Source organism: Periophthalmus magnuspinnatus, chromosome 14 (genome assembly GCF_009829125.3).
Source record: "Periophthalmus magnuspinnatus isolate fPerMag1 chromosome 14, fPerMag1.2.pri, whole genome shotgun sequence".
NCBI lineage: Eukaryota > Metazoa > Chordata > Actinopteri > Gobiiformes > Gobiidae > Periophthalmus > Periophthalmus magnuspinnatus.
The window spans coordinates 195,604-207,273 of NC_047139.1; positions in this window are offsets into that span (position 1 = coordinate 195,604).

The following is an 11,670-nucleotide window of genomic DNA, read 5'->3' on the forward strand; positions in this document are numbered from 1 at the left end:
GTCTCGTGCGTCTCACACTTTGAATATCCCATAAACATTTAGGGTCAGAGGTCAGAGGTCAGAGGTCAGGGGCTGAGGGGGTGAGGCTTTAGTTCATTTGAGTTTAAAAAACAAAACAAAAATAAATGTAATTATAATTAAATAAGGAACCAAAAGCAGAGCTCTGCCTCCCTCCTCCTCCCTCCTCCTCCCTCTGTCTCCCTCCTCCTCCCTCCTCCTCCCTCCTCCTCCCTCTGTCTCCCTCCTCCTCCCTCCTCCTCCCTCTGTCTCCCTCCTCCTCCCTCTGTCTCCCTCCTCCTCCCTCTGCCTCCCTCTGTCTCCCTCCTCCTCCCTCCTCCTCCCTCCTCCTCCTCTGTCTCCCTCTGTCTCCCTCTGTCTCCCCCTGTCTCCCCCTGTCTCCCTCTGTCTCCCTCTGTCTCCCTCTGGTGGCCGCTCATCACATTACACATGGGCTCAAACATTTAAATATAAAGTTCAGGTCATTTTTGTTCTTCCTGTGAACATTCCGGGTCATTTTGGTGAAATTGATTTTGTTCTGACGTCTCAAAATTAAAATGATCACATTATTGAACACACATAAAACATCATATTTCTCATCCTCGCCTACATTTTTTTGTGAAAATGAAGGTGTATAAAGCTGCAGTAGGAGCTGGGGCCAAAAATACACTATATGTCAACTGACAAGATTGTTGACACTTACATTTCAAATTTGAGGACAATACTTATAAAAATGACAGTTTTACAATCATTTTATCATGAGTAAGTCCAGGCCTCTCCAAACATATCTGAATGAAGACATTTGGAGAACGTTTGGAAAAACTGCAATGACCTTTTTAATGTTTCAACCCACAGAGTGAGGCTCAACTGAAAACTCACACTGAGAGGAATCTGTGTCTGCAGCTGCTCTATTACTGCTACAAAAACTGCAAAACTGCTACAAAACAGTGCGTAAAATACACGCGCATAATTTTACACGCGGATCTTTGTATCCAGTCTCCTCCTTTTACGCGCACAGCAAACTCCGTCTGTTTACAGTAAACCACTGCATGTCATCATTGTTGTGCTCCGCTGCTCATTGGCTTTAAGAGGAAAACATCACTAAACGTGTTTAATGTAACAGCTTGATTCTACAAGGGGGAGAGTGGGGCGTACTCTTTCAGTCATCTGTAGCACTGATTCACTGTCTGGGGCCCCAGTAACCCACACCCCCACCTTATTGGCCAACTTTGGTGTCAATCACAAGCTAACAAGTTTGTTTCACACTGAGGAACAAAATTGGCGCTGTCAGAAGTTTATTATGCTTGAAATCGACAAAAGAAATGCAAAAAAGTGACTGAGCAGATTTCACTTTCCTGCAGCAGATTGGACATGGAGGATCTAACTTCCTTTGTGGACATAATGTCTGGACTGGATTATATTCTCTGGACCTTTACGGAACGAATGAGACCAACTTTGTGTGAATATGTTGATGTTTGACAGAACCAGAGCGCTCAATGGTAAGTGAAGTCCAAATCCACATTTCTCGCTTCTCTGTAAAAACGTCTTTCCTGTCAGCACTGTGGTGATTCCAGGTGTAAATGGTTTACATATTCAGAAAGATGAATGCCGTAGTTTCATTTGATGTGCAGATAGTTTATGTGAGTGACGCAGAAATACACGTACATTGCTGTAAAGTTGTAACTTAAAGGCGACGGCATTTAGACCAGTCGAAATGAAACTGTATTTGTGAACTCAAACCTAAACTGATAACTCACATTGTTCAACAGGTAGGACAGACTCTAAAAGACCAGCTCAGAAGTGAAATGGGACAAAGCTTAAATGACACGCCGGCTCAGATCAGTGGCGGTCGCCCAGTGAACCCACTTACTTGAACTTGTCAAGTGCAAAGTTTGAACGTCCAGTTTTCAGAGGAGATGGTTTGGACCAAAATACAAATGTGAGCGGCGAGAGATGATGCGAGGGGATTTGAAAAAGTGAGCCACACGATTAATGAAGAACACTCTGACATAATGTCAAAGTTAATGGGCAAAGCCAAAGATGTTGTGTAAAGAACTTTGAGAAGCAGCCCCTCGTTGAAGCCTCAGGAAAATCCAAATGTAATATTTGACACTGTCACATTTCAGTGATGTAACAGGCCAAGGGCTGATTTCTCCTGTACAGTCCCAGTGTCAGGGAGGCTCCTGTCGAGGCTGCGGTTGAATAAAGCCGTAGATGTGGCTCAGGAGGAACATGACTGACCCGTGTCCTGAAGCAGCTATGATGTTTGTAAAGTATTGCCCTGACCCCACACTCGCTGCTGTTTTCAGATACAAAGCTCCACCCTCAGTGCTGAACTGCACCAACACTATGTCAAAGCATGTGCTGCAGCACCAGCTCCTGCTAAAGTTATACAAAATACTCAGAGAGTGGGCCTGATGATGAAGTGTTTCACATTTCTGTCAAAGTCAATAATGCAGTGGAAGTTAAGGGGATACTAGATTCAGGATCAATGGCGTGTGCACTCAGCGAAACAGCAGAGTCAGAGAGGAGCAAAATGGCACTTTCAGACCCTACTCCCTTGACCAGTGAGATTGTTCTTGTCGGTTGTGGGGACACTGAGTGAGCCTAAGTGCATGTATGAGGTTGAGATGCAGTTGTTTGGACAAAGGTGGACTGTGCCGGTCCTTGTAGATCCTGGCAGTGAGGTGATTTGAAAATAGACACTAATGTTATCAGATATTTGATGCATCAACTCAAAGTGAACATCATGTGCGTCTCGTTTCTAGTGTCAGTCTCTCCTCAGAGTGTGGGCCGTTTTTGGATCTCGTGATGAACTCGACCCTGTGGCAAAGAGACAAGCTCCCAGACAAGATGGGGACAGTCAAATTGTGGCAGTCTGTCACACTGATGTCCAGGCAAGAACATCTAGTCTGGGGTAAGCTGCTCAAAACTGTGCCCATGTCCCCTGGTAGCACAGTCATAGTCGAGCCCACGACATCCCGGTCAAAGCCACGTAACACTACAGTCGGTCGTATAGTCATATCATTGTGGGGCGACCGTTGGGTGCCAAAGAAAGTGACCAATTTGTTTGACAAACCCATTACTCTGAAAAAAATGGCAAAAATGCAGATGTATCCTCTTGTGTCACTACAGAGGAGTTTGAGATTTGCCAAACGTCATGTCTGAGAAACAAACAAAACAGGAGAACTGTGGCCCTTTAGATCTAAAAGAGAAACTGAATCATGTGGGTCTTTCTGATATAGACACTGACCAGTGCCACTCAAGCCAGAGCGGTAGAGAAAAGATTGTCTCTCTACTTGAGAAGTACAATGACATCTTTTCCGAGCAGCCCCTAGACTGAGGCTAAAGACTTTGTGCATCGTATCAGACTTACCGATGAGAAGCCGTTCCCTTTGCCCTATCGGCGTGTCCCACCTGAGCATTACCAGAAACTGCAGGAAGTACAATTTGAAAAGGAGGAGCAGGATCTCATAAGGAAATCAGTCAGTGAGTATGTGTCCCCGCTGGGACTTGTTTGGAAAAAGGACGGGAGTCTGAGATTATGCACTGATATCCGATGGTTAAATGCCAGAACATATGTGCAATACTCAAGTCACTTTACGAAGATGTTATATTAGAGTCTATTTTTACTTTATTTTTAAGTATATTTTAAAAATTATTTTAAACTATTTATCTATTATCTTGTTTTATTGCATGTACCATTTTCCTTCTGTTCTTTAACTGTGCGGTGCAATACTGTAATTTCCCCACTGTGGGACTAATAAAGGCAGATCTGATCTTATCTTATTGAAAGATGCACACCCGCTCCCACACCAGTCTGACTGCCTGGCTGCTCTAGGTGGAAATGCATATTTTAACACAATGGAATTGACCTCTGGATTCTCTCACATCCCGATGGCAGAGGAAGACAAAAAGTACACAGCGTTATAACCTCATGCTGCAGAGACTCGCAACTTTAATGAGAATGATGCTCAGTATATTTGGTGATTTAAACTTAACTAACCTTTTATGTTTCCTTGATGATGTTTTAGTTTTTGCGCCGACTGAACAGGAGGCTTTAGAGAGGCTGGAGGTAGTGTTTGGGAGGCTAAGGCTACACAACCTCAAACTCAGTCCCAAAAAGTGTTATGATCCTGTTCTGTCTGTCAGTTTTTTGTGCATTTTTTCCCTGCCTGGTCATGTGTCTGAGTCTGGAGCTGGGGCGGAGAGCTGGCTCCTCCCGTGCACACCTGGAGCTAATTCCTAATCAGCCACACCTGGGGAGAATAAGAGGAGCTAGGACCTGACACTCGGCGCCAGATCATCCGCGTAACTGAGTGGTATATCGCTTGGCTCAGTTCTCATTGTTGCCTGTCTTGTTTTATGCTTACTGATTGGATGTTCTACTTTCCACCAGACCCTGCTCCCTGAACCCGCTCTGCTCTTCTGCCTCAGACCCAGCTCAACTCCGCCGGTACAGTCCGCCCTGTCTCACACTCTGATCCACACGTCTTGCTTCCTGGACCCGCTCCGCTCTCCTGTTCCGGACCCAGCTCTTACCTGCCAGTACTGTCCGCCCTGTTCTCGTCTCCGCTTCACACGCCCTGCTCCTGGACCACGACCCACGCCCTGTTCCCGATTCACCTTTTGATCATCGTTCACATTCTTTTCACCTTTGTAAATAAATACTGTAAACAAGTGAAGAACAATAAATTTGAAGCCAGGTTGTGACTCCGCGCTATAACCTTTCCCATCCGAGCCCTTATTGATTCCGGAGCCGAAGAGGATTTTATCGACCAGCAGGTGGCTGTGCAGTCGGGCATAAAGTTAGAGCCCCTTGAACACCCCCTCACCGCTCTTGCTCTTAATGGGCGACTGTTAGCCACTGCCATGCACATCACGGAACCCATTAATCTAGTCCTGTCCGGTAATCACCACGAGTCCCATCGTTTTCACGTCATCCCCACTCCATCCGCTCCGCTCATCTTGGGCTACCGGTGACTTGTGGCCCACAATCCGGTCCTGGACTGATCTCGGGGAGAGGTCGTGGAGTGGAGCCCCTTTTGTCACGCCCACTGCCTGCAATCTGCTCTACCTCCTGCTGGGGGCGCCCACTCGATTCTGAGTCCTTCATCCGACATGCCAGCTCTGTCTTCCATACCCAAGGAGTACCACGACTTAAGAGACGTATTTAGTAAGACTCGGGCGCTATCGCTTCCTCCCCACCGTCCTTACGACTGAGCTATTGATCTCTTGCCTGACGCACCCTTGCCTTCCAGCCGTCTCTATAATCTTTCCAAGCCAGAACGAGAGACCATGGAGCAGTACATACGCGATTCCCTGGCAGCTGGCATCAGCCGCCCATCCTCTTCTCCAGTAGGCGCAGGTTTCTTTTTCGTGGCTAAGAAGGATAAGACCTTACGTCCCTGCATTGACTATAGGGGTCTCAATAACATCACTGTAAAAAATAAATACCCTTTATCTCTTCTTGACTCCACCTTCACACCACTCCACGGGGCCACAGTCTTCACCAAACTTGACCTGCGGAACGCGTACCACCTGGTGCGCATAAGGGAGGGGGACGAGTGGAAGACGGCATTCAAGATGCCATTGGGCCACTTTGAGCATCTTGTCCTGCCCTTCGGACTTACTAATGCCCCCGCAGTCTTCCAGGCCCTTATTAACGACATCCTCTGTGACTTTCTTAGCCAGTTTGTTTTCATCTGTCTTGATGACATTTTAATTTTTTCCCAGTCCTTGCAGGAACACCAGAGCCCTGTACGCCAGGTCCTCCAACGTCTGCTCGAGAACAAATTGTATGTCAAGGCCGAGAAATGCGAGTTCCAGGTGGAGGAGGTCAGTTTTTTGGGGTTCATTGTGGGGCGTGGGCAGGTGAGAGCTGACCCAGAAAAGATCAAGGCAGTGACTGAGTGGCCAGTACCTAATAACCGCAAACAGCTCCAGAGGTTTATTGGTTTTGCCAGCTTCTACAGACGGTTTATCTGGGACTTTAGCCGTGTGGTTTCTCCTCTCACCAAACTCACCTCTCCCTCCAGACAGCCAGCCCAGTCCGCCTTCGATAAGTTGAAGGTCCTCTTCACCTCTGCACCAATCCTCTACCAGTCCGACCTGTCTCGCCAGTTCGTCGTCGAGGTAGATGCCTCTGACACTGGAGTGGGGGTTGTCCTCTCCCAGAGGTTTGAACCCCACAATCGTTTATTCCTGTGTGGTTTCTTCTCTCGTTGTTTGTCCCCAGCAGAAATCTACTACGATGTGGGAGATCGTGAACTACTGGCGGTCAAACTCGCGCTGGGGGAGTGGCGGTACTGGCTGGAGGGGGTGGAGCAACCTTTCCTGGTATGGACTGACCACAAGAACCTTTCTTATATTCAATCTGCCAAGCACCTCAACTCCCGTCAAGCTCGTTGGTCACTATTCTTCAGCCGGTTCAACTTCTCCCTCACTTACCGCCCCGGGGTCCCGTAACGTCAAGCCAGACGCCCTTTCTCACGAGTTCACTCAGGGGGAGTCCACCACCGAGCCAGAACCCATCCTTCCTCCTCACCGGGTCGTCGCAGCAGTCCACTGGGCTATTGAAGACCTGGTCTGGGAGGCCCAACGCAGTGACCCCGATCCTGGTAATGGCACGCTCTTTGTCCCTGATGCCGCTCGCTCTAAGGTGCTGGAGTGGGTCCATAGCTCTCGGTTCGCTTGTCATCCAGGAGCCAGTCGCACCCTGTCCCTCTTGAGGTGCCACTTCTGGTGGCCAACGGTCGACCGAGACACCAGGGCTTTCATCACCGCGCGCCAGGTGTGTGCCAGGTTTAAGGCTTCCCACTCTCCACCGTCCGGTCTGCTGCACCCGCTCCCCGTCCCGAAGCTTCCTTGGTCCCTTGTAGCATTGGACTTTGTTACGGGTCTCCCTCCGTCCCAAGATAACATGGCCATCCTCACCATAGTCGACCACTTCTCCAAGGCCGTCCACTTCATTGCCCTGCCAAAACTTCCCACTGCCAAGGAAACCGCTGACCAAGTCACGAACCACGTGTTCCGGCTGTATGGCATTCCTATGGATATTGTGTCGGACCAGGGCACCCAATTCACCTCTCAGGTGTGGCGCGCCTTCTACGAGGGGTTCGGTGAGTCCATCAGCCTTGCATCCGGCTTCCACCCACAGTCCAATAGCCAAACTGAGCGGGCGAACCAGGATCTTAAAGCAGCGTTGCGGTGTGTGGCATCCTCCAACCCTACCTCCTGGAGTACATTCCTTCCCTGGATAGAGTATGCACACAACTCGTTGGTTAGCTCGGCCACAGGGATGTCACCCTTCCAAGCCTCCCTCTGGTACCAGCCCCCGCTCTTTCCTTCGGAGGAAAAAGACCTGGCTGTACCATCCGAACTCCATCATCTCCAACGTTGCCGCAGAGTTTGGGGAAGGACCAGGGTCGCACTACTCCGAGTGGGGGCTCGGACCAAGCAGCAGACCGGCACCGCTCTCCCACTCCAGGCAGTCCATTTGGCTTTCCTCTCAAACCGTTCCCCTGAAGACAGACTCCCGGAAATTATCCCCCCGTTTCCTGGGACCATTTAAGATTACCAAGATCATCAACCCAGTCGCTGTTGAACTGCAACTACCTCCGTCACTCCGCATTCATCCTACCTTCCACGTCTCACACATTAAGCCGGTCCGCACGAGCGACCTTTGCCCTCCAGTCGAGCCCCCACTCGGGTCGTGGATGGTCACCCGGCTTTCACCGTCCGGCGCCTCATCGATGTCCGCCGGCGAGGAAGAATGCTCCAGTACCTGGTGGACTGGGAGGGGTACGAGCCTGAGGAGCGTTCCTGGGGGGGGGGGGGGGGGGGGTTACTGTCATGATCCTGGTCTGTCTGTCAGTTTTTTGTGCATTTTTTCCCTGCCTGGTCACGTGTCTGAGTCTGGAGCTGGGGCGGAAAGCTGGCTCCTCCCGTGCACACCTGGAGCTAATTCCTAATCAGCCACACCTGGGGAGAATAAGAGGAGCCAGGACCTGACACTCAGCACCAGATTGTCCGTGTACCCTGTTCCCTGGACCCGCTCTTAGCTGCCAGTACTGTCCGCCCTGTTCCCGTCTACGCTTCACATGCCCTGCTCCTGATTCACCTTTTGATCATCGTTCATATTCTTTTCACCTTTGTAAATAAACTCTGTAAACTTTCCCTCGAGTCCTATATCTTTGGTCCCCCCTTGTGCCGAGCGTTACAACATATAGAGACATTTTAAAGGAGAAAGTCTGTGTCATAGAGCACAGAGGAGTGTAGGAGGAGCACAGGAGGAGCACAGAGGAGTGTAGGAGGAGCACAGGAGGAGCACAGAGGAGTGTAGGAGGAGCACAGAGGAGTGTAGGAGGAGCACAGGAGGAGCACAGAGGAGTGTAGGAGGAGCACAGGAGGAGCACAGAGGAGTGTAGGAGGAGCACAGAGGAGTGTAGGAGGAGCACAGGAGGAGCACAGAGGAGTGTAGAATGTGTGGAGTGATGTCAGAGACTGGACTTTGTCACTGCAGCAACAAACTCAAGTTTTACACTAAAAAGAATCTGAAATAGATGTGAGGCTGAAACTAAAGGAAATATAGAGGAAATATAGAGGAAATATAGAGGAAATATAGAGGAAATATAGAGGAAATATAAAGGAAATATAAAGGAAATATAAAGGAAATATAGAGGAAATATAGAGGAAATATAAAGGAAATATAGAGGAAATATAGAGGAAATATAGAGGAAATATAAAGGAAATATAAAGGAAATATAGAGGAAATATAGAGGAAATATAGAGGAAATATAGAGGAAATATAGAGGAAATATAAAGGAAATATAAAGGAAATATAGAGGAAATATAGAGGAAATATAAAGGAAATATAAAGGAAATATAGAGGAAATATAGAGGAAATATAGAGGAAATATAGAGGAAATATAAAGGAAATATAGAGGAAATATAGAGGAAATATAGAGGAAATATAAAGGAAATATAAAGGAAATATAGAGGAAATATAGAGGAAATATAAAGGAAATATAAAGGAAATATAGAGGAAATATAGAGGAAATATAGAGGAAATATAGAGGAAATATAGAGGAAATATAAAGGAAATATAAAGGAAATATAGAGGAAATATAGAGGAAATATAGAGGAAATATAAAGGAAATATAAAGGAAATATAGAGGAAATATAGAGGAAATATAGAGGAAATATAGAGGAAATATAGAGGAAATATAAAGGAAATATAGAGGAAATATAGAGGAAATATAAAGGAAATATAAAGGAAATATAGAGGAAATATAGAGGAAATATAAAGGAAATATAGAGGAAATATAGAGGAAATATAGAGGAAATATAGAGGAAATATAAAGGAAATATAAAGGAAATATAGAGGAAATATAGAGGAAATATAAAGGAAATATAAAGGAAATATAGAGGAAATATAGAGGAAATATAAAGGAAATATAGAGGAAATATAGAGGAAATATAGAGGAAATATAGAGGAAATATAAAGGAAATATAGAGGAAATATAGAGGAAATATAAAGGAAATATAAAGGAAATATAGAGGAAATATAGAGGAAATATAAAGGAAATATAAAGGAAATATAGAGGAAATATAGAGGAAATATAGAGGAAATATAAAGGAAATATAGAGGAAATATAGAGGAAATATAGAGGAAATATAGAGGAAATATAAAGGAAATATAGAGGAAATATAGAGGAAATATAGAGGAAATATAAAGGAAATATAGAGGAAATATAGAGGAAATATAGAAGAAATATAGAGGAAATATAGAGGAAATATAGAGGAAATATAGAGCTGAGGCAAAAGAAACATGAGCCAAATATAAGACATGATTCACAAATAAAATCATCATAAATAATGGACTTTAAATCTTTCATGAATAGATTGACTCATATTAAACTATAATTAAATGTGTGTCTCCACATGGGACTAACTGCTGCTGTGTTGTGTCTTCTCTCCATCAGATTTCTGTGATCTCACTCTGGATCCAAACACAGCTCAGAGAAAACTCAAACTGTCTGACAACAACAACAAGGTGACACATGTGACAGAGAAGCAGCCGTATCCAGATCATCAGGACAGATTTGACTCCTGTCCTCAGATTCTGTGTTCCACTGGTCTGACCGGTCGCTGTTACTGGGAGGTCCAGTGGAGTGGAGCGGTTTATATTTCAGTGTCTTACAGAAGAATCAGAAGGAAAGGAAAGAGTTATGACTGTGCGTTTGGATACAATGATCAGTCCTGGAGTCTGTCCTGTTCTGCAGGTGGTTTCTTTGTTCTTCATAATAACAAACACACCTCCCTCCATCAGTCCTGGTCCTCCTCTTCTGGGACAGTCTCAGTGTTTGTGGACTGTCCTGCTGGCTCTCTGTCCTTCTACACAGTCTCCTCTGACCAACTGACCCACCTCCACACCTTCAACACCACCTTCACTCAGTCACTGATCCCTGGGTTTAGGCTCTTTCCTGACTCCTCAGTGTCTCTGTGTCTGACAGACTCACCCTCCTCTGTGTAAAATACAACAAATCTGTACAAAAATCACTTTGTAAATGTAGATTTTATTTGGACTTGATTTGAGCAGAGATTTCTTTTCTGTTATTTTCTCTCAAAGACAAACTGCAGACCTCAGCCTCACACTCGTGTCTGTACTGAACAAATCACTGTGTTCAACATGAACTTTACAAACTCAAACTCCACATGCAGTAAGTACAGTCTGTGTATGTGCTACTTTGGTCCTGGTTTGTTTGGGTCCAATACTCACATAAGAAAGTATGTTGTACTTTTATGTTCTGAGGCAGTGACACCAAACGACTCAGAACTCAGATAAAACGATGTAAATCTGAGTCTTATTGTGTTTTCAACCACAAATAAAAGACAAGAGTTCAAACACAAACTGTGCTGCTTATTTTGTCTAAGGTTTGTGAATGTGATTTAAACTTTAAACTACTTTTTATGTCGTACCTAAACACGGGGAAAGATTTAGTTCAGTTTGTGTCATCAAATAGAAAATAACATGCTATAATGCTAACAATGCTAACATGTGTGCAGATCCAGAGGCTGAATAAACTCCAGAGCCTCTGTGTCAGACGTCATCACATCTGAACATCTGCAGCAGCTCCTTCACACAATGGCGCCACCAACAGGATGAATGGAGGAGGATCCTGTTGGTGACGCCATTCTGACATTTAACTCAGTTCTAACACGACTTCAGACTGAACACAACAGAACAGCAGGTTTCAGAACATTCTAAAGGACAAGGGCTTCACAGAGATGGACATGAGCACAGGGGCAAACAACTATTCAAAACTATATACTGTGTCTTTTCAGTGGTCAAAAGTCCTCAAAATGGCGCTGTTATGGCATTCTTTAGCATGAATCTTTATCTGTATTATTATGGATCATTTTGACCTATCATTCTGACCTAACCTTCATAATACTATCTGTTATGTTGTTATGTTCTTTTGTGTCTGGCGTCAAAGCCACTTCGATTAGACCAAACTGGCAAGATTGTTTTGGTGGTATAAATACTCTGTATTGTTTACATTTGTCAGCTGAGGGTGAGACGACACCGTTAGGGACACAGATCTTTGACAATTGTGCACAATTGATTCAATAAATCAGACCTTTGATTCAAGACAACTTCTCTGTTTA